This window comes from Schistocerca cancellata, chromosome 3 (assembly GCF_023864275.1).
Source record: "Schistocerca cancellata isolate TAMUIC-IGC-003103 chromosome 3, iqSchCanc2.1, whole genome shotgun sequence".
NCBI lineage: Eukaryota > Metazoa > Arthropoda > Insecta > Orthoptera > Acrididae > Schistocerca > Schistocerca cancellata.
Genome location: NC_064628.1, coordinates 374,661,392 through 374,684,991, shown reverse-complemented (window position 1 = coordinate 374,684,991; position 23,600 = coordinate 374,661,392).

Sequence of the window (23,600 nt, the reverse complement as noted above, 5' to 3'; positions counted from 1 at the left end):
GCTAAAAGCACATATTTACAATTCAACTGTCAGAGTCAGACTGCTGGCAGGTGGACATCAGAGAGGTTACTTTGTCAGAGGTTGTACATTTGTAATGCTTTTTTGACAGCTTTGCAGTCTGCAAGACCCTACGGAGCCCATCCCCCCACCCTCCATATTACATAGTACGACTGATGGGGGAAAGTACGTTGCCTTCACTCAGTACAGAATGTAACCCTGCTTTTGCCACCATAGACTGCAGGGACAGCTGAAACAGAGCCGCTGGTGTTTGTCGCCCAGATGCATGAATGTGAGATTGAGGCTCCTCTGGCTTGTTCACTGCAGTGTCTCGTTTATGTGTGTGTGTAAGTGGATCATCGACGAGAGCCTAAGCTGGTTTCAGAGCTACAAATGGAGACCACTGTAGGCTTGTCATGGAGTAAAATGATAAGTATGTTGTCCCGCCTTTGGAGAACTTTACGTAGCCAGAAATATGTGGGCTGCAGTGCCAGTCATATGGTGTCATATCGTAACATCACTTAGTCACAGTGTGCGACGGTCTTATACATTAAAACTTGCGGAATGTTGTGTTGTTGTGGCAGTGGTGTGCGGATCTGTGCAGTGTGTTTTCGTTCTCTACTTACTAGTTCGAGTAACTGTGACGTGTTTGATGGTTCAACAGGTTCAACAAATTGTGCCATGAGATGTAAAAGTTCACCATACAAGACTTCCACTAGTGATGCCTGCAAGTTCTCTTTGAAAGAAGTGTATACACACAACATCACCTAAGGAAGTGCGTTGCGCCACTGTACCCCATACCACATTAAAACTGGCTTAAAAGTGTCATGACATTGCTACACCAGCCTGTTGCTTTGGGGGCGGTAGGCCTAGAAACCCACAACTGCACAAACGCTTTAGTTGCTGATCTAGTGATACTGCCTGCCAATGGTACTGCCACCACCAAGGTGTCACATGACCAGTCACCGAAAGACTGTACTTATAACCATTTGATGCTGGAAGGGGCCTGACCAAGTCTAAATGAACATGTAGTCTGACTCTAGGGATGTCGAATTGGCCTAGGGCTGGAATGGCGCGACGTCCTGTGTTGCTCTGCTGTCATGCTGCACATACTTGTGTCCACTGTTAGCTGTTCTTTTTCTTTACCACCAGCCACATGAAAAGGTGTGCTACCAAATTCGTTTTGAAGGTCATACGCCCAAATGAGACAATCTGTGCAAGCAAAAGCATGTCTCTGTATAGTCGAAGAAACCAATTTGCAGACCCTGCCGTGCAAAATGTCACACTAAATCTGCGTCTCCGAGCTGGAGAGTGAACGACGTATTAACTTGAGGCTGGTGTTCGCTTTATGCAAAAATTCATGAATTTGAGGGTCTCTGTGCCGCTGCAAGCTCCTCGTGATCTATGCATGCAAACAATGCACCGACTTGGGGCAGACAGTTGTCCACTACCCTTTCAGCTCCCCTGATAAGTTGTGAATTGACTGATGCACACAAGATGTCGACATTGCCTTGGTGATTCTTACTGCTTCCGCGAGCAGGCGGTGATCTGTGAAGATAGTAAACTATCTGTCTTCCACTTAAACCTTAATGTGGAGTACTGCTTCATATACAGGGTTATTACAAATGATTGAAGCGATTTCACAGCTCTACAATAACTTTATTATTTGAGATATTTTCAAAATGCTTTGCACACACATACAAAAACTCAAAAAGTTTTTTAGGCATTCACACGATACGTGCCCCTTTAGTGATTCGGCAGACATCAAGCCGATAATCAGGTTCCTCCCACACTCGGCGCAGCATGTCCCCATCAATGAGTTCGTAAGCATCGTTGATGCGAGCTCGCAGTTCTGGCACGTTTCTTGGTAGAGGAGGTTTAAACACTGAATTTTTCACATAACCCCACAGAAAAAAATCGCATGGGGTTAAGTCGGTAGAGCGTGGAGGCCATGACATGAATTGCTGATCATGATCTCCACCACGACCGATCCATCAGTTTTCCATTCTCCTGTTTAAGAAATGCCGAACATCATGATGGAAGTGCGGTGGAGCACCATCCTGTTGAAAGATGAAGTCGGCGCTGTCGGTCTCCAGTTGTGCCCTGAGCCAATTTTCCGCGGGCTACGCGTGAAACTTGCCCGCACGCGTTCAACCGTTTCTTCGCTCACTGCAGGCCGACCCGTTGATTTCCCCTTACAGAGGCATCCAGAAGCTTTAAACTGCTCATACCATCGCCGAATGGAGTTAGCAGTTGGTGGATCTTTGTTGAACTTCGTCCTGAAGTGTCGTTGCACTGTGAGTGCATTTCAAGCACGACATACGCTTTCTCGGCTCCTGTCGCCATTTTGTCTCACTGCGCTCTCGAGCGCTCTGACGGCAAAAACATGAAGTGCGGCTTCAGCCGAACAAAACTTTATGAGTTTTTCTATGTATCTGTAGTGTGTCGTGACCATATGTTAATGAATGGAGCTACAGTGAATTTATGAAATCGCTTCAATCATTTGTAATAGCCCTGTAGTATCGACAACTCATGATTGAACGCTGGCCATTTTCGTTCCGAGAGCATGAGCTTCTGCGAAGGAAAACGTAGTGGTTTTTGCTTGCCATATACAAATTCCTGTAGCACTGCGCTGATGGCTGTATCACTCACATGAGCTGTGACAGAAAGATGAGCGTCAAGTACAGAGTGTGCTAATGAGACTGCCTACTGTTAGCATAGCTTGATGTCTTCAAATATGCATTGCTATGCTTGGGTCCACTTTGGCGGTTGTTTCCCCTGTTTTCTTTCTTTTTTTTCTGGCGTCAGTGAGGGGTACTAGTTGTGCTGTTACCTGAGGTAAATCACGCCTGTAGAAGTTCACTGCAGCTGGAAATCTCCTCAGTTTCTGGTAATTAGAAAGTTTAGGCAGTGCTTGCAAAAGTTCCATACGTTCCTGCATCGGGCGAACAACTGTCTGATTTACTAGATGGCCTCGGAAAACGACTTCTGATCGTTAGATCTGGCAATTGTCTTAATTTATTGTCAGAATGTACTGTTCTAGCACATTAAAAACTATGTGGAGGCGTTCCTTGTGTTTATCCAGGAAAGCTGAGAAAACTAGGATGTGATCTAGGTAAGAAAAGCAAAATTGAAATAGGAGCAATAATGTATCAATGAGGTGCTGCCAAGTTTGTGCTGCATTTTTTAACCTGTAAGGCATACACAATAGCTCATAGACTACGAACGAGGAACTTGCAGCTGTGTTTGCCACATCTTTGTTCGCCATAGGGATTTGCAAATACCAGGTCTGTTCAAAAAATTCCGGAACATTCGTAATTTCGCGCCAATGATGTGTTGGAGCGAAATGCGATTGGAATCCCTGAAAGTGCCTGTGTTTATATGGAAGCGCTGGAAGTTACATTTTTATATGTCTGTTACTTATTGTTCAGTGCTGCATTGAGTAGAACGTTGTATCGCACAGTTTGCGATTTCGAGACAGCAGAGTTAGAGGAGCAATGCGTCTGCATTAAATTTTGCGTGAAACTCAATAAAACCTTTACAGAGACACACAAATGATGCAGGAAGCCTACGGTAATGAGTGCTTACCCGTACTCGATGTTACAAGTGGTTCACATAGTTTAAAAATGGTCGGACAGAAGTTAAAGATGATCCTCGTTCAGGACGCCCTTCGACATATACCGACGACGCTCATGTCAGGAACGTCAACGAAATTATGCATGCCAATCGAAACTGACCATCTGAGAGATTGCAGAAGAATGTAACATTTCAGTTGGATCGTTTCATGAAATCCTGACACAGCACCTTGGAATGCATCGTACTGCTGCCAAGTTCGTCCCCTGGCTCGTGAGTGAAGACCAGAAAGGCCTTCGCCCGACAATCCGTGAAGAACTTCTGGATCACACAAATGAGAACGAGATGTTCCTTAAGAGGATCGTAACCAGTGATGAGATATGGTCTACGGTTTGATGTTGAGACCAAGGTTCAATCTTCGCAGTGGATCGGGAAAGCTTCTCCAAGAGCAAAAAAAGCTCATCACGTCAGATGAATTCATGTCACAGGGACAAACTGTTAATCAATTGTACTATCAGGACATGTTGCGTCGCCTCTGACAAAATATGAGAAGGAAACAACCTGAAATGTAGCGAGACAATTCATGGCTCCTGCATCACGATAGCGCATCCGCACATATATCGCTGTTGGTGCATGACTGTTGCACAGAAAACGAAATCATTGTGCTGCCTCATCCTCCGTATTCTATAGACCTGGCTCCTGCCGACTTTTCTTTATTTCCAAAGTTGAAAACCCCCTTGAAAGGACGAAGATTTGCAACGTAGACGAGATAAAAGAAAATTCACTGATGGCGCGTCGCTCGATTTAGCAAGAGGCGTACCAAGACTGCTTCCAGAAGTGCAAACTGCATTGGGAGCGGCGTATCAATTGTGGAGGAGAGTATTTCGAAGGAGACCATACACAATAAGTAAAAGGTAAGCGTAGAAAAATTATGTGGACAGAGTTCTGGAATTTTTTGAACAGATCTCGCATGCTTTCTTCCAGTCTATTTCGTTGAAAATGGTCTTACCTGCCAACACGTGGGAAAATTCTTGGATATTTGGGACTGGATATATGTCAGGTATTGGCCAAGGTTTCAGGACCCAGTAGTCCCCACAAAGTCTGTATGAAGCGTCCTTTTTTAGTGCTAATAGTATGGCTGAGGCCCACAAACTGTCGAATGGCCGCACTAATTCCACATGCAGTAGCTCATGTGTCACAGTTTTATCCACACACAGTCTATCTGGCCCTAGGTACTGCACTTTAAAATGGACTAGCAGTAAATATGTAATGTATATATGATGCACACTGCTGTGTTTGACTGTTCGCTGTTGACCCTATCCACATAGTGACTTTTTGATATGTCACATGATCAGGGCAGTAGCACACTTCGAATACTGCACTGACTGACTTGAATGTTCTTTGGGGATCATTGCTGTTGTCAGTCATAAGGTGATTGTTTGATATGAGTATTACACAATGGGGGCAGTATGACACTTTGAATATTGCACTGATTGACCTGAACGTTCTTTGAGGATCATGGCAGTTGCTATCAGCACAGTGTGCTGGCTTGCGGCTGTTGCAATGACTGCAGTGATGTACGATGTTGCTGAAGTGTGTGGTCCTGTTGCTGTTTGCAATGCAATCAAGCGAGATGTGTAATTCTTCTTCCACTGTTTGTGCTGAAGTTTTGAGTGTTACATTGCCCTCCAGTAGTTCATTTCTTTCATGCTTGACTGCTTTATTTCTTATGATCATGTCTGACAGTACACGGTTCCGTTTGTCTGTGGGAGAAGAAGTTTGTAGATGCAGTGTGTCAAGTTCTCCCATAAAATGGCATGCTTGTGTGCAGTTTCACTTGAAGCGGTCTGCCTAGTTACCTTGGTCAATAGGTCCAGCCAAGGTGAAAATGGTGAATAAAATTCACACCTAAGATGAGTCCACATACATATGCTACTTTCCACACACATATGCTACTTTTAGCCGCCAAGTCCAATATCTACAATTAATCTGACAGTTCTGAACTGTCACACTGGTGTGTCATTAGCTGCTCTCAGTTGTGTGTGTTTCTTCTTGTTGTGTAAACATTTTGATTCTGTTGGGCAGACCAGTGCGCCTATTGTTGACTGCCATCAGAGATTGAGAACTTGCCAATAGTTGAACAATTGTGCATTCTGCTGCCAAAGCATGTGTGAAACAAGCAAAGATGACGCCATGCGCACACATCTGCTGTTACATTGTTGTTTACAGTCGGATGGAGGCTCATGCGCATCTGTGGGTTCACGTCATGCAGTCAGTTGATGTCAGCAGCACTTGTGCTAGCTCAGTGTGGAATATCATTGTCCAATTGTGGCTGCGACAGCATTGCAGCTGGTTTGAAAAATCCAAGGCATTTCTGTGTCTTGCAATTGCTTCCTGTCATCTCTGTTGGACTGCATAAATTAAAATTTAGCTTAATATCAGTCAGCCCATGTTCCCTCAAAATTAGCATCGGCTTTGGTGATGGAGGTAACCGTAATATCCAAATGGACCACAGGACAACGTCTGACATAATGCTAGGGTCTACTGTTGCTCACAGATGTCTCCAGAATTGTGAAGGTGTTGTTGTTGTTCTGATGTTTTGCAAAACATTATAAGAGTGCTGCCTTGTTTCTGCTAATAATGTGTGGTGAACTTAAGATGTCATACATCAAATATACATGCTCAGAGATGTTGGTCATGTTGCTCAAAAATGCTACAATTCATGATTTGCCATCTCTTATTTCATGGCTCTATAGGATCGGTTCAGCGATGTGTAACTACTTCGCCACTTGATCAGGTTGGAAGACTGGTAATCTGGGGATCAGGCTGTGTCTGAACCAAACCACACAGGTATTACATCCCTGTCGCACAGGCACAAGTTCTGCAGATGAAAACTTGTAAGGTGCTCATGGCACAGTAGGAAGAACAGTATACATTTCACGTCCAGTCAGTTGAGCTCCATAATTAATGGCAACCAGGTCAATACATCCAGTGACTGGTGCAAATAGAACTGATAACACCTGCAAGTCTTCATCACAAGAAACCAGATGCACTGCATGAATGAAGTCTTATTGCTGTGAAGCACCATGATTGGATGGCAAAAAATCACTGAGTAAGTATTGTTGTTGTCGATGTTGACTACATCAGATAACACCATTGACAGTGTTAGTCACACAGCATATCGGGGCTGTACTTACATTTTTTAGTCTTGCATGTGGGTACCTGAGAATGTTTCAGAGATCACACCAAAGATCACTATTTTGCGTTTGACGAACAGGTTTCGGGCGTTATCTGTGGCTGACTCTCTGAGCCAGATGCAGTCGTCCACACTGTTCCAGAGGAAGCTTCTTGGCTCACAAGGTCTGGGCATTCACAGAGTGTGCGTTTGCTGGTAGTTGGGAGATCCAACGTTAGGCGCATAATGGGGTCAATTAGAAACATGGCTGCCAAGGAGCGAAAGGAATCCAGTGTGCACTTCGTGTGTATACTGGGGGGAGTCATGAAGAGTACAGGATGCAGCCAACAGCAGGTGGTGGCCCATGTTGGTACCAATGACGTATGTCGCTTTGGATTGGAGGATATTCTCTCTGGTTTTGGGCAGCTAGCGGAAATGATAAAGACTGCCAGTCTTGCTTGCGAGATTCTGTGTGCTTTCATTTCAGGAGTCAGCATCCGGGGTACCCATTGTGCACAGGTACCAAGCAAAGCAATAATGTGACCCACACATTCTTCTGAAATGCCAATTGTGTTTGTAATTTCTCTCAGATCTCACCATCTGCAGCATCGTCGACAGAACAGACTGTCGTCCTTTGATGCAGAGCTGAGTGGAGGGTCTGAATCAGAGGCTCAGGCGGTTCTGTGACCGTGTAGGCTGCAGATTCCTCGACTTGCGCCATCGAGTGGTGGGTTTCCAGGTTCCTCTTAATAGGTCACAAGTTCATTACACACAGGAAGCAGCTACATGGGTAGTGGGGGCTGCGTGGAAGGGACTGCGCAGGCTTTTAGGTTAGAGGGTCTCAGGAAACCACAGAAAGGGTGACTGTCTAAAAGGGGGCAGGTAAAACACAGTAGTGTAGTTGTGGAAACGATTGGTATTGTAGTTGTAGGAGGGTTGAATGAAAAGTAACGCCTCCACCTTCGTTAATTGGGTTTGGTTGGGAATATTTTAATAAATCAAATGTAGAAGTAATCCTTAGAATGTGATCTTTAATTATCAATATTCACTTTTCCACATAATCACCAGCCAATTGGATACCTTTCTGACAACGATGAAAAAGTTTTCTGAAGCTGTCACGGAAGAAGTCGACACTCTGTTTCTGTAACCACAGTCTCACAGTTCTCTCAACATCTTCATCAGAATCATAATGAGGTCCCCACATATTGTCTTTCATTATCGGGAACAGATGGAAGTCAGACAGTGTTAAATCTGGACTGTATGGAGGATGCCGTAAGGTGGTGAGATTCAGTCTTTGAAGTTCTGCTGTGGTGGCATGTGAATTGTGTGGTCTGGCATTGTCATGCTGCAGGAAAACATTTCCCTTTTCCTTCCGGATCCTTGTTAGCTGTAGTTTCAGAGTTCTCAGCGATGTGAAGTAATGCTCTGAATTTATTCTTGTTCCAAGATCAAGGAAATCAACATGGATAACCATCTGCGTCCCAGAACACTGTTGCCATGATTTTTCCAGCTGAGGGCTGCGTCTTGAATTTCTTTTTCTGGGGCAAGTCTTTGTGTCGATATTCCATAGACTGGCGTTTCGTCTCCGGGTCGTAGTGGTGTACCCACGTTTCGTCTCCTGTCACGATTGAATGGAGAAAGGCGTCACTTTCATCCTCGTAATGCGAGAGGAGTTCCTGGCAAATTTCAAGTCTGTGTGCTTTCATTTCAGGAGTCAGCATCCGGGGTACCCATTGTGCACAGGTACCAAGCAAAGCAATAATGTGACCCACACATTCTTCTGAAATGCCAATTGTGTTTGTAATTTCTCTCTGAGTGATACAACGATCGTTCTGAGTCAATCTGTCAACATTTTGCTTGTGAAACTCGGTGATTGCTTTCACAGGACGTCCAACTCTTTGTCTTGTCGCACAAGTCAGATGTTCCCACTTCAGCATCTTTAAACTTACTCTCCCAACGACGCACAGTACTCACATCAACACAATCACCATAAACTGCTGTCATTCTCTGATGAATCTCGTTTGGGGTGACACATTCTGCTGTCAAGAATTCAATGACTGCACGTTGCTTAAATCGCTTTGACCGACCGTCTGCACAGAGTTCCATACTTTACACTGTAACAACACAACCGTTCGATGCTAAGGCTTCCCGCCAATTGGAGCTATATAGAAGAGGCTACGGGACAAGCCAGTACCTGCCGCGTACCAATTCTGCCAACTGTTGAAGAGTTACGAAGGTGGAAGCATTACTTTTCAGTCAACACTCGTAAATGTTTTGGGAAAGAATCAGAGCTCCAAGCCCTAACAGAAAGCACTGAAGTTCAAATAGTTATAGGTACAGAAAGCTGGCTAAAGACAGAAACAAGTAAAATTGAATTAGATAGTTCCTACGAAATAGTATGGGTGAAGGTTATACTTGACAATCGGACTAAACTATTAATTGGATCGTTTTACCGACCCCCCCCCCCCCCCGGCCCAGAAGATATAGCTACTGAACAGTTCAAAGAAAACTTGACTCTTATTTCAAATAGGTACCCCACTCATACAATTATAGTCGGTGGCGATTTCAAAGTACCCTAGATATGCTAGAAAAATTATATGTTTAAAGCTGGCGGCAGGCATAAACGTCATCCGAAATTGTACTGAATGCTTTCTCAGAAAATTATTTTGAACAATTAGTTCATGAGCCCAGCTGAAGGGTAAATGGTTGTTGAAACATACTTGACTTCTTAGCAACGATTAATCCTGGACAAATATGGAGTATCATGACGAATACAGGGATTAGCGACGCAAGGCCATTGCTGCTAGGCTGAATACCATAACAACCACAACTATCAAAAAGAAACGCAAAGCACATCTATTTAAAAAAAAGCTAATAAAAATGTTCTTAACGCATTTTCAAGAGACAGACTCAGCTCCTTCCGATCTGATCACAAAAGCGTAGAAAAGATTTGGAATGATTTCAAAGAGATAGTATTGACGGAAATGAGGTATATATACCACATACATAATAAGTGATGGTACTGATCTTCCATGGTACACAAAATGGGTCAGATCGTTGCTGCACAAGCAACGAAAAAAGCATGCCAAATTTAAAAGAACGCAAAATCCCCAAGTTTGGTCAAGCTTTGCAGAAGTTCGAAATATATTGCATGCATCAATGCGAGATGCTTTTAATAATTTCCACACTGAAACTCTGTCTTGGAATCTGGCAGAAAACCCAAAGAGATTCTGGTCATATGTAAAGCACTCCAGTGGCAAGACACAATGAATACCTTCACTGCACGATAACAAAGGTGAAGTTACTGATGACAGTGCCACTAAAGCAGAGTAGAATAGAATAGAATAGAACAGAATCTGTATTTGCCTTTCAGTATGTTTTGCATACAACTGGCATCATCAGTGTGTTCAATACATTATTTTTTAAATTGCAATAATTATTATTGTACATAATTGTGCCTGTGCAGGGCAAGCAGATACACATGCTAATGTAATATTGATAATACAACAATTATTCACTCACAATAGTAATAATAATAATAATAAATCGTAACAGTTAAATATACAATAGTATCAAGATATATTTATGGTACATCTTACGTATCCATGTAAAAGTCTTTGTTGGTACATTACTGTCACAAACATATAGATATAATTCATATGGCAGTTTTTTGTTTCATGTAGCATATCTCTTTTGTGTCACTGTTTAGAAACTCATCAAGTGAGTAATATGGCGTACATTTAAGCCACACTTCTATTGTTTGCTTAAAGTTATTCATCGGTAGTTTGCTCACAGCCTTTGGGAGTTTGTTATAAAATTCCAATCTAAGGTGTTTATGGCTCTTTTGTGTTAATGTCAGCGTTCTGTATGGTAGGTCTATGTTACTATTATTTCGAGTATTATGAACAGGCATTTCAGATCTTAAATTAAAGTTCTTTACGTTCTCTTTAGCATATATTAAACAATTATAAATGCATATACTAGGTAGTGTCATTATCTTTAGTTCTTTAAAATGATTTTTGCAACTTTGTCTTGGTGCTTGTCCTAATATCCACCTGACTGCTTTCTTCTGCCACTTGAAGATGGTACTTGAACCCCCTGAGTTACCCCAAAGAAGTACCCCATATTGCAGTTGTGAATGGAAAAAAGCAAAGTATGTCAAGATTAGCAGATTTTTACTGATAATGTGTCTCAGCCTGTGTAATAGAAAGAGAGTTCCAGCAAGTTTGCCACATAGATAATTTGTGTGTCTGTCCCATGTAAGTTTTTTATCTATATGTAAACCTAGTAACTTGACATTTTTTGTATTCTGTTCAATTGGTTTCAGGGTGAAGTAAATTTCTTCAGGTTTCAATTTGTTTATTGATAAAAGGTTGGCTCTGCACCAGTCACTGCTCATTTCTGTTAATACTTTGTTGTATTCTATGACATCTTGTAGATTTTCTCCATCGGTTATTAGCGTCATATTATCAGCATACAGTACATTGTTGCATGGCATATAATTTGAGAAGTCATTGACATAAGCAATGAACAGGGAAGGGCCAAGCACTGAGCCTTGTGGAATTCCTCTCTTTACTTTCTTGGGTGTTGACTTTTGATAGTTTGTTTTTACTAATTGTACCCTATTGCTTAAGTATGATTGAAAAAATTGTAATGGTTTATCTATAATACCACAATGTTCTAGTTTTTTATCATTACTTCATGTGTGATTGAGTCGAAGGCTTATGTTAAATCTAACAGCGTAGCACAAGTGAGTTTCTTGTTTTCATGTCCTTCATATATATTACTAAGGAGGCATTCAACTGCTTTGGTTGTTGATAGTTCAGATTGAAAGCCAAACTGGTTCTTACTCAATAATTTATTACTTTCAAAATAATTGTAAATTTGGATATGTATGCAGTTTTCTATTACTTTTGATATAATGGGAACTATTGATGTTGGTCTATAATTGTTTGGCATTTCTGGTCACTTTTCTTATAGATTGGGAGTGTAACTGTCATTTTCAGACATTCAGGGAATATTCCTTATTCAAGTACGCGATTTGTCAGATATGTTAGTGGCATTTAGACTGCAGTGGCTATGTGTTTAACAATACTGTTACTAAGCCCATAATATTCCTCTGTTTTTGAGTTTTTAAGTTTCTTTATAGATTTGATAATGTGGCTGGAGGTGACTTTTGACCAAGAGAATTTCTTGGTTGCTGGTGCTTCTTGTTTAAGAAGGGTTACATCAACTGAAATATTATCAGAATAATTTTTACCAAAAGAAGAAGAAGAAGAAGAAGAAGAAGAAGAAGAAGAAGAATGAAAGCTGGCACAATTTATAAAATATTCGTTAAGGATGTTGCAATCTATAGGCACTGTGCCTTCCTGTTTGCTCATATTGATTTCACTTTTTACTATATTCAAAGCTGCTTCACAGGCATTTTTTGAGCCTGCAATATATTCAACATTTACTTTACATTTAGCTGATTTTATTTCATATTTATACAACTTCTTAAGGGTCACATAGTGTTTCCTGGCTTCCTCATTTTATCACTATTATTTTTTAGTATAAGTAGCAGTGTCCTCATTTGCTTGAGCTCTGGAGTGTACCACTTGTTAGAGTGCTGAGATTTTTTTCTGTTGTTAGGGGTGAATCTTTTTGTGATAAGTGGACAGTGACTATCTACTGCATTTTTAATGATATACACTCCTGGAAATTGAAATAAGAACACCATGAATTCATTGTTCCAGGAAGGGGAAACTTTATTGACACATTCCTGGGGTCAGATACATCACATGATCACACTGGCAGAACCACAGGCACATAGACACAGGCAACAGAGCATGCACAATGTCGGCACTAGTACAGTGTATATCCACATTTCGCAGCAATGCAGGCTGCTATTCTCCCATGGAGACGATCGTAGAGATGCTGGATGTAGTCCTGTGGAACGGCTTGCCATGCCATTTCCACCTGGCGCCTCAGTTGGACCAGCGTTCGTGCTGGACGTGCAGACCGTGTGAGATGACGCTTCATCCAGTCCCAAACATGCTCAATGGTGGACAGATCCGGAGATCTTGCTGGCCAGGGTAGTTGACTTACACCTTCTTCTAGACAACGTTGGGTGGCACGGGATACATGCGGATTTGCATTGTCCTGTTGGAACAGCAAGTTCCCTTGCCGGTCTAGGAATGGTAGAACGATGGGTTCGATAACGGTTTGGATGTACCGTGCAGTGTCCCCTCGACGATCACCAGTGGTGTACGGCCAGTGTAGGAGATCGCTCCCCACACCATGATGCCAGGTGTTGGCCCTGTGTGCCTTGGTCGTATGCAGTCCTGATTGTGGCGCTCACCTGCACGGCGCCAAACACGCATATGACCATCATTGGCACCAAGGCAGAAGCGACTCTCATCGCTGAAGACGACACATCTCCATTCGTCCCTCCATTCACGCCTGTCGCGACACTACTGGAGGCGGGCTGCACGATGTTGGGGCGTGAGCGGAAGACGGCCTAACGGTGTGCGGGACCGTAGCCCAGCTTCATGGAGACGGTTGCGAATGGTCCTCGCCGATACCCCAGGAGCAACAGTGTCCCTAATTTGCTGGGAAGTGGCGGTGTGGTCCCCTACGGCACTGCGTAGGATCCTACGGTCTTGGCGTGCATCCGTGCGTCGCTGCGGTCCGGTCCCAGGTCGACGGGCACGTGCACCTTCCGCCGACCACTGGCGACAACATCGATGTACTGTGGAGACCTCACGCCCCACGTGTTGAACAATTCGGCGGTACGTCCACCCGGCCTCCCGCATGCCCACTATACGCCCTCGCTCAAAGTCCGTCAACTGCACATACGGTTCACATCCACGCTGTCGCGGCATGCTACCAGTGTTAAAGACTGCGATGGAGCTCCGTATGCCACGGCAAACTGGCTGACACTGACGGCGGCGGTGCACAAATGCTGCGCAGCTAGCGCCATTCGACTGCCAACACCGCGGTTCCTGGTGTGTCCGCTGTGCCGTGCGTGTGATCATTGCTTGTACAGCCCTCTCGCAGTGTCCGGAGCAAGTATGGTGGGTCTGACACACCGGTGTCAATGTGTTCTTTTTTCCATTTCCAGGAGTGTATAAAAACATAGAGAAACATTCATCAAGACTTTTTATATTGTGTAGTGTATTTGGCCAATCTACCACCTTCAGTTCATGTTTCAGAACTGCCTATTCTGACCCATATCCCGTCATGATCAGATAACTCTGACTTAATCACATCATGCTTTAGTTGGTCCTGATTTACATTACTAATTACATTGTCAAGGCATGCATCTAGTCTAGTAGGTTTTTCATTTATACAGTAGCCGTTTAGTGCCTTTAGGCTGTTAACCATGTCATTTACACTTTTTCTACTTTCCCTTATATCTACCGGGTGATCAAAAAGTCAGTATAAATTTGAAAACTTAATAAACCACGGAATAATGTAGATACTGAGGTAAAAATTGACACACACGCTTGGAATGATATGGGGTTTTATTAGAACAAAAAAAAGTTAACAAAATGTCCGACACATGGCGCTGGACAGCAAAACTGCTACCGTGACGGGTGAGAGATACGCCGATATGTTACAGAATCGCATCATACCCAGCCTGGCTGATAAAAACCTGCTGGAACGTACGATGTTTATGCAGGATGGCTGGCGCTCCACCCCATATTGCTAGACACGTGAAAGATCTCTTGCGCGTGTCGTTTGGTGATGATCGTGTGCTCAGCCGCCACTTCCGTCATACTTGGCCTCCCAGGTCCTCAGACCTCAGTCCGTGCGATTATTGGCTTTGGGGTTACCTGAAGTCGCAAGTGTATGGTGATCGATCGACATCTCTAGGGATGCTGAAAGATAACATCCGACGCCAATACCTCACCCTAACTCCGGACATGCTTTACAGTGCTGTTCACAACATTATTCCTCAACTACAGCTATTGTTGAGGAATGATGGTGGACATATTGAGCATTTCCTGTAAAGAACATCATCTTTGCTTTATCTTACTTTGTTACGCTAATTATTGCTATTCTGATCAGATTAAGCGCCATATGTCGGACATTTTTTGAACTTTTGTATTTTTTTTTGTTCTGATAAAACCCCATGTCATTCCAAGCATGTGTGTCAATTTCTGCCTCTCTGTCTACATTATTCCGCGATTTATTCAGTTTTCAAATTTATACTGGCATTTTGATCACCCGGTATATTGAAGTCACCTACAATAAAAACTTTGTGATTTTTGTGTTTAGTGAATAATTTCATTAGTGAATTTAGTTTATCTATAAGAACTCCTTCATCAGAGGCTGGTATACGGTACACAAAAGCAATGATAATTTTTTGGGTATGCAGTACTATGGCTGCTACTTCAATTACACCTTCAGTACAATGTTTGTGTAGGTCTATCACTGAAAGCTGCAGATTTAAGTTTTCTTTGATGTAGATTGCAACTCAACCATGTGAAATATTTGTTCTACAGTATTTTGTGGCTAATATGTAGCCATAAGGTACACACAAATCTATTTCTGAGTCATGCAACCAATGCTCATTAATACACAGTATGCTACAGTTAATTTTGTCTGCCAAGTACTGTAACTCATTTAACCTTATGTCTTAGGGATTGTACATTAACATGAAATAACAGTAAATCGTTTTTGTGACTGGGAGGAGTACTTGTTGCTTTTTCTGTTACATTATCTTTACTCTCCCTTGCAAACTGTTGTGATCAAATCCAACTTATGTCAGATTTGGTCACTACTGGGAGTTTCCCTGTACCATATCTTTGAACTGAAGCCTATAAATTGTTTTATTAGCAGAGCTTGATTTTTCTCTTACAATCCCAAGTATTTTTTTGCTTAGAAGTGACTTTCCTAAGCCATTTAGATGCTGACCATGGTTTGTATGACAAGCTCTGTTACAGTGACAAGGTTTGCTAAGGGGCACAATTGTGGTGTGACAACAGTCTGAAATATCATTCATGTCAATCACTGTTACATTTTTGAAATGTTTACATACTGAATCATAGAGGTTATTTGCTTTTTTAATTTTGTTGTTCACGCATGATTGTTCTATTAGATCATAATGCTGAGGTATTTTAGCCACTATTACATTGGTATGTGTTAGCTTATCCAGTGACTCTTTCAGTGCTTTTGTTGCTGCAACTGTTTCATTGTGATACACATCATTAGCACCTCCTATAATTACTGCATAGTCGTTTGATGATAGATTATTGCATTCTTCTTCAACACTATCAACAACTTGGTTTAATCTTGCATTTGGTTTTACTAGCCCCTGAATTTTAAACACAGTTTTCTGAAACTCCTTCACCAAAGAAGATGAAGTAAATATTCCTCAATTTCAATCAAAAACAACTGCCAAGATGAGACACATAGAAGCAGATATCCTCAGCGTAGCAAAGTAGCTAAATCACTTAATAAAGGGAAGGCCTCTGGTCTAGATTGTATACCAGTCAGGTTTCTTTCAGAGTATGCTGATAAAATAGCATAGCAGTTATAAACAACTGCTCGCTCACAGAAAGACCCAAGGTCTGGAAAATGCTCAAGTCACACCAATACCTAAAAAGGGAAGTAGGAGTAATCCACCAAATTACAGGCCCATATCACTAACGTCGATTTGCAGTAGGGTTTTGGAACATCTACTGTATTCGATCATTATGAAGTACCTCGAAGGAAGATTTATTGAGACATAGCATGGATTCAGAAAATACAATTCTTCGAAACACAACTAGCTCTTTATACTCATGAAGTAATGAGTGCTATCGACAGGGGATGTCAAATTGATTCCATTTTTTTAGATTTTCGGAAGGCTTACGACATCATTCTTCATAAGCGTCTTCTAATCAAAGTGCATGCCTATGGAATATCGCCTCAGTTGTGTGGCTGGATTCGTGATTTCCTGTTAGAAAGTTCACAGTTCATAGTAGTAGACTGAAAGTCATCGATTAAAACGGAAGTAATATCCGATATTCTCCAACGTAGTGCTATAGGCCCTCTCTTGTTCCTGATCTATATTAACAACAGAGGAGACAATCTCAGTAGCCATCTTAGATTATTTGCAGATGATGCTGTCATGTACCGTCTTGTAAAGTCATCAGATGATCAAAACTAACTGCAAAATGATTTAGATAAGATATCTGTATGGTGCGAAAAGTGGCAAGTGACCCTGAATAAAGAGAAGTGTGAAGTTATTCACATGAGTACTAAAAGACATCACCTAAATTTCGATTATGCGATAAGTCATACAAATCTGAAGGTTGTAAATTCAACTAAATACTTAGGGATTACAATTACAAATAACCTAAATTGGAACGATCACATATATGATGTTATGGGTAGAGCAAACCAAAGACTGTGATTCATTGGCAGAAACATGGAGGTAAAAATAAGGGGAGATGGCGCTACGTATCACAGTCTAATATAACAGTCGCGACACTCACTGCTGTAAAAGTTGTTGCCGCTTGACAGAAGGAGCGACACCAGGGCTCCAAGCGGCAGGTAAGGTGAACGTCAGACGCGTCGTAAGCATAATGTTTGTTTGCATTCATTTCCTACGTGATTTCCGAATTATTCGAGTTATTTTCTTCCCTCCAAGAGTTTGTGTAGTATCAGAAGGCATATACGTTTCTAAAAATGATTATAAAATATGCGCAAGTATGGACAAAAACCATGAATAGAGTGGCAAGCGACAACACATTCGTGAAGAAACACTTGTGACATTGGACAGAATTGCAGCTTACCACGTTGATATCAAAATAATATAAACACGCATATTCACATGTAAGAAGCACAGACATGTACCTCTACATGCAAAAGCGATCGACAGCTCGTTCATCGTTCTGTAGGCTTACTGTGTTTGTCATTGTCGCCTGTTGCCACAAGTACGACCTTCATCTTTATATTATTCCAAGTGGGACAAGCAACTGCCAAATAGTGGGAGACATATGCTGAAAACATTATAATGAGCTGATTACATTACATTTCACGAAAAACCAAATATTTGAATAATTTTCAAACAATCTGTCTCTAGGCACTTTCCTTCTCCCATAACAGTTTCGCTTCTGCACATTTTGACACTTCACACCCTTTTGTAAGACACGAACAGCTGCACTTAATTTAACCACTTCATCATCAAAGCAGGTCTGTGTTGATGATTCACACGAATCTGGCACTGATACATGGAGAGTCGAACTGGCTGCTTCTGTGTCATAGGACTGTTTTACAGCTTTAGATTGACTGTCGAATCTTTGTGGCAGTTTCTTCTTCATCGCCAGTTGAGGGGAATTATTTGGAATGTCAAACATTGTGGGTACTGCATTCCAAACGAGTTTGTTATTGTCTGCGTTCATGAACTGGTTTTGTTCGAAATGTAGCGAACAAAACCTAATATTATTATACAGGTAAACTGGGTCTTTCTTCATAAGGTCTTCTCGTCTGCTATTAACTATCCATTTTCTACTCCTAAAACGAAACATTCATAATTTATATACATATAGTTTGCAATTGAATCCTGACGATACAGTTTAGTAACATGATGGTATATACCTTCCAGGATCCTTAGGAAACCTAAAAAAAGACAGCTGTGGTGTCTTCTTCCTGTTGTTGCTGCAATTTATTGCGCTACAAACGCTCCCGATGGTAAAAACCATTGTATAAATCAAAATAAACAATCACTATTCGCTTTCACGATCGCGCCGAACTCACAGTTCAACCTACCGGCGGCATGGGACGTTGTAGGCAATAAAATAGAGGCGAAGTGTCGCGACTGTTATGTTAGACTGTGCTACGTATCCCTGCCGTACTACGTTTTGAAGCCATGGGGGCGTGGCTCGCTGCCATGACACTCTGACCAAAACATTGCCAGTGTGCTATAGCGCTGCGTGTATTAAAGTCGCTAATTGCACCATATACGCATGTAACGTCATCAGATTGGTTGTTTCAAAGTTTTTGTTTAAAATAAAATCTCGCAAAGGCGAAATTCCGCGTTTCTTCTGATTAAAAATAGTTTTCAATGTAATATTACGAATAGCTAGTCTTCAATGTAAGCGATACAATTTTGTTAATTCAGTAATCAACGTGTATCAGAAACTAGGGTTCTTTCTTTACTTATTCTTACGATCATCTGATTGGATGAAGCAATGCCAGATTTACAAAAAGTGACGTCTTTTCCGATTTTCGTGACATACAAACCAAAACTTTTCAGTTGTTTGAGTTCAGAATGATGTATTGTAGCAGCTATTTGCTAATGTGTAACAGACTGATTGCGGTTCCGACCACCACCTATATCTGAAGAGGTAACCAAATGGTCTGTCTTTGTTGTTAATTATTCAAACAATGAAGCAGTAGATAAGTAAGTCTGATAAAATGACTCAGTGTGAGTTAATGTTTAGCCAACAACCTGTCACATTGTGCACTACTTCATTCTGTTGTCAAGTGGAATATAACTGCAGAGAATCCCAAGAAATATAAATTAGGTGTTTGTTATACACAAAACAGGTACTTTCAGTTTGGATAACATTGACCCTGAGGAAGAAAACAAAACTCTTTGTGCCATACAGTTCATACACACTTCAATACATACCCACATTTCTTCTCTTAAGTGATATGCAGCAGCTCTAATATGAGACTAGGGAACTTTTTTTAGTAACTAACAAATCAACTGTTGCAGCAGCAGCAGCACTTAAATGACATGTCTGTCAGCCAAGGCAGTATAACAGTGTTCCAATTTTCATCTGCTATGGGACTCATTTTAATATTAGTAAGAAGTTCTAGTTATTGCGTACTTACCTTAGGTTCCAATTTTTTATTTTGGTATGAAAGAGATTTCTTAACAGGGCAACAATGTCCCAGTGTTTTTAGGCAGCTTAGTCATGAACCATTCTACATTGAGCTTTGTTTATGTCATTCCCTATTTTATGATTTTCATTCTTTTAAATACAAGCCTTTCTTGTCAAGCTGACAGGTATTTACAGTGGTACAAAACGAAATGCTGAAGGGATTGAGACAGATCATGGAGCAAAACTTTACATCATAGTTTGAGAAGTGTGGAATGTCTCAATCAATAAGCAGAAGCTTCATTGCTTGTCAATGACAAAGTTTTACTAACATTGAAACTAGGATTTGCTTTTGAAATCGTTGTCCTAATAAAAATATAGGCTATATATTCCTTATTCATTCATAAAAAGTATGGGAACTGGGAATGAAATAAAGCATAAATATTAGGTACTATATTCAGAATTTTATTCCAGCAAAAAAGCTTTTGATCTGTTGTTATCCACTTCGTTAGAGGTATACAGAAAAATTATTACATTGTGACTTTTCAGTTAACTGCCTTTTTCACAAGATTGTGGAATTTAAAAATAACACAGTTCTATGTAAAAAAAAATTATATGAAATTGTAACAAAGTCCACATCATTGCTTGTTGAGAATGAAAGAAATGTCTCAGTCTCCTGACTGATACAAATGTAATACTATTTACCATTCCACATACATATGATTTATCACAGTGGTCTTGCATAAACCAGGAAAGTAGTCAAGCAAACAAACATAAGAAAATATGCAATCATTTATAAAATATGTCTTACTACAGATATAAATGTTGTGGGCTGTAGTTTCTGTACAACACATGGGTTACATTTCAATGGATTAGGGGAGAGACTGCTAGAAAATTTGGTGCCCAATGAAGTAGTGAAAAACCAATAACGCTCACCTGCGAACACTACTATCTCTCATTTTTTTGAGGGTAAACCACTGTCGGACTAGAACACAAAAAAATATAATTTGTAATGACACACAAGCAAAAACCATAACATACCACACAATGATGGGAATGTATTTCAATGTGCAAAAAATGAGGCAATTCTATTTCTCATTAATATGTTGTCACTCGTGGAAACTTAATTAACAACACTGGCTAGAACATACTACAGCATACTCTGCCAAACAGTGGCTAAATATTTCAAAAAGAAATGTATGTCCCATTTGGAAGCACACAGATCACAAGCTATTGCAGAACCAGTACTGCATACTGGTATGGTGGAGTATCAAGCACTTGGAAACACTCTACATATAATGTAGTTCCAAATGTTGGTTTGAGGAAGATATATTTGAAAGGTATTACACACACACATAAAATTATAATTGTCTGACTCCATCACACACCAGGAACAAATTTCAATAGATACACTGAATATGCTAGTACTAATAGTTTTAAGATACAGACATCACAAACATTTTCTAGCTGGTTATAACAAACATAGACATAACGGAAAAGGAAGAATGTGCATCATTTATTAATTACAATAAGGTTACATTCCCAGTTTGTACAAGATGCCTCACACACTAGACCTCTGAGTACAAATATCAGTTACTGACCTTTAAAGAGTACCAGTTTTGTATAGGTTGACCTGATTTTATTTTCGTGCAATGCATCACTTATTCTCTTGGCTGCATGTTTTTGCCGTGTCAGGAGGTATCGTGTGGCAATTGCTTTAATCAGCAGTATCATATGATTGTCCAAGGGATGCTGATTTTTAACTCCTTAAACACTGGCTTGAATATGAACTCACTAAGCACCTCAGACACACATTTGGAAAACTGATTTTTCAAAGTAACTTTAGAATTACCTGTAGTATAGCACCTGAACACTTTTTCTGCACACACACACACACACACACACACAGATGTCAACAACATCATTCGATGGTAAAACCAACCATCCCCTACTCTTTCTATGAATGAGAGAATAAGCAACATGGCTACCATCCCCACTCAACACGGATAAACATGGTTCACATTTTAAGGTTTTCTCTAAGTGACGCACCACAAATCCAGCTATATATACTACAATATGGACTGCCACTTCAGAGAGATAAATTCCAGTAGCAAAGTAATCGTGGTCGTTGTCAGTTGTCACTGCACTATTTTCCGTGCTTAGTAACTGCCACCGTTCCGAAGTGTTATTAATGTGATCTTCAACATTGGAACTGCTGAAAGTAAGAATGGGAATATCTTCCAAAGTTATACAATTCCCTCTTTCTGATCCACGGATCTCACTATGAATTAGTAGCCTCTTGTATGCTGCAACAAACTGGCGAGCAGTGGGGTTGTTATTCCAACCACCACGACTTCGGATGGCACTAAAAAACATTTCCAAGTGGTCCTGAGAACATTTGTAAAGAGGCAGAAACTTCAATAGAGGAGCATGAGTTTGTGTCCCCACTACTTTGCTATACATGTGTAAAACACTGGATATACACACCAGGAATCCAATAAACCCTGTCTTTCTATTTGAGTCAACAACTCTCATTGCTTGAGGATTTGGACCAAAAGTGAGTTCCTTGATGTACCTCTATGCCTTTAAAAGAAATCCCCCTACAGCACTAAAATTTGCTGTATTTAATGCCTGCTTGAAACCACTTTGTAAAAGTGTTCTGGAATTGCAGACATCAAAGAGACAGGTGAAAATGCGTATAAATTTTACTGTTGCAGATGCCTGTTCAAAACCTGGGAGTTTCATATCACAACAGTACTGTATGTGTAAAGTTAGTTCGCCTCCACGTGGTGCACCCTGGGTAACGCTAAATGAACTAACACAACTGGCGGCAGACCGAACGAAGAATTCCTGCCCCACATCGCAGTGAAACAGAACGACAGACAAAGCGCTATGCAAGATACATACAACGGTCCTTTTAGGGACCAACTGACAAAGGATCTCGGACCATGCATCCGAATCTGCCATTTCAACATTGAGGGCATAAGCAGAGCAAAATGTCAAGTATTGCAGAGAATTTTACACGATAACGACATTGACCTGGTAGCCATACAGGAAACTCATGCTGAAAATAGAGCCCAACTTGAAGCTAGAGGAAGGATTCTGGGATATGATCTACTTGGAGCCACGTATGACAGACACTATGGCGTTGCGACATATGTGCGTGGGGACATAGAGGACGCCTTTCCAGTTGAAGCCTCCATTGCAAATGATATCCATGAAGTTGTCATCAAAATAGGAGAAGTTACAGTAACTAACATCTATAAACCTCCTGCTACTACATGGCCAGCTGAAGTGATAAAGATCCACCCACACCCAAGCGTATACGTTGGGGACTATAATAGTCACCACGAAATGTGGAAATATAGTACTAATGATAGCAATGGAGACATGCTGGTCGATTGGTCCGAGGAACAAAATACATATCTGGTCTTTGATGCCAAGGACCGAGGGACATTCAGATCAGCCGCATGGAACTGCGACTATAACCCGGATCTGTGCTTTGTTTCGAGGGATACAAGCGATAAACCACTGACAGCCTCTAGAAGGGTCCTGACGGACTTCCCTCATAGCCAGCACCGCCCTGTGCTTATTAATATCGGTCTATCCATCCCGATAATAAGGTCTTACCCTCGACCAAGGTGGAATTTTACAAAAGCTGACTGGACAAAATTTTCTGTACAACTTGATTATACCTTGAGATGGATCCCTCCAACCAGCAAGAGCTATGAGAGGTTCGTGGGAGCGGTCATTAGCTCTGCGAAAACAGCGATCCCAAGAGGGTACCGCAAAAAATACATTCCCGGTTGGACAGGGATATGCGATGACCTGTACGCGGAGTTCCTCAAGAATGGGGACCGGGAAATAGCGGATGAACTATTACATAACATCGACTTTATTAGACGGCAAAAATGGGAGAATACTGTTGAAAATCTAGACTTCTCAAAGTCAAGCCGACAAGCCTGGTCCCTACTACGTAAACTTGGAGGCGCAAACCCACCTGAACGTAGAAAGGACGAAATATCTCCCAACAAGGTTGCATCCCGCATAGTTTC